The 1,446-nt window shown below is 24.3% G+C and overlaps 1 protein-coding gene across 1 annotated transcript in view; it reads left to right on the top strand.

Moving 5' to 3' along the window:
* The window catches only part of LOC111686176 (protein alan shepard), a 48,506-nt gene that overhangs the window by 15,535 nt on the left and 31,525 nt on the right, over window positions 1–1,446 (top strand). The gene's annotated exons all lie outside the window — the stretch shown is intronic.

Here is a 1,446-nt window from a genome sequence, read left to right as displayed (position 1 = left end):
ATAGATAGATAGATAGATAGATAGATAGATAGATAGATAGATAGATAGATAGATAGATAGATAGATAGATAGATAGATAGATAGATAGATAGATATATAGATAGATGTTCATATGTACATAGACTGAAATTGATCTTTAATTGATTTAGTCATTTCTCGCTTGTGGCCATAATATTAATAATAAACAATAAATTATTAAACTTATTTATTATAGTACATAACGAATTTGATTACAAGTACTCGTAAAATTTTAAGTGAAAATATAAACAATGAAATTAATCAAACACAAAAGTCATCTGATACTGGAAATATCAAGTCAAAAAAAAATAATAAAAAAATATTTAGACAAATGAAGCTGAAAGTGTTTTTTTTTTTGTTTATAAATATTTATTAATTTTTTTCAAAAATCTGTGACAAAAATTAAATGAACTCATTGTATTTCGTTCACATCATACCGTGAAAGTGTTTAGATGCAAAAATGAGCTGAATGACGTAAAAAAGAAATTTTAAGATAACAGCATACATACACACGTAGTTCCAAGTATTTTGCTAAGATAACTCATATATAACTACAAATTCGTCATTTTATCCTTAAATTTCAAAAAATATTCTCCCCTTTCTTAATAAGTTCATTATTAATTTTATTAAAAATGTACATTCCAAAATTATAATTAAAAATAAATTGTATATTTTCAAAAGCATTAATATTCAAATGTATTTGGATATCAACTCTCTTGTAATCATGACTGTATAAATTATTTTTGGCTTATATTAATAAATATTGATTTTTACTTTTTTGTAATTTAATAAAACAACAACAACAACATTAATTTTATCTATAGAAGTAAGTAAAAAAAGTACAAATGTATATTAATACCGGCAAAAATGTACTGTAATAAACATGACAAATTTGTCATACAGCTAAAGATTATTATGTTTTAAATTCCAATGAAAAAATTCAAACATTTTAGGGAAAATTATCAGTATTATTTGCTAATTTTAGATAAGAAATAAGGCGATTTTTTGTGCTAAATTTAATGAAACATTTGCCGGTACCTTTTTTAACACAGCAAGTAAACTATAAAACACTTTAGACTACACTATAAGCTAGACTATAGACTAGACTATAGATAGACATGACTAAAGAAAATACTATATACTAGAATGTAGACCATACTATAGAATATACTTTAGATTAATGTATAGACTACATACTAGACTACAGACTAAACTAGACTATAGAATACACTGTCGACTAGACTAAAGACTAGACTATATACTTGACTATAGACATGACTATAGATTAAACTATAGACTTGACTAGACTATAGACTAGAATATAAACTAGAATATAGACTAGACTATAGACTAGACTATAGACTAGACTATAGACTAGACTATAGACTAGACTATAGACTAGACTATAGACTAGACTATAGACTAGAC

This window comes from Lucilia cuprina, chromosome 5 (genome assembly GCF_022045245.1).
Source record: "Lucilia cuprina isolate Lc7/37 chromosome 5, ASM2204524v1, whole genome shotgun sequence".
NCBI lineage: Eukaryota > Metazoa > Arthropoda > Insecta > Diptera > Calliphoridae > Lucilia > Lucilia cuprina.
Note: the sequence above shows the minus strand (reverse complement) of the source record. Positions and strands in the feature narration are given on the sequence as shown.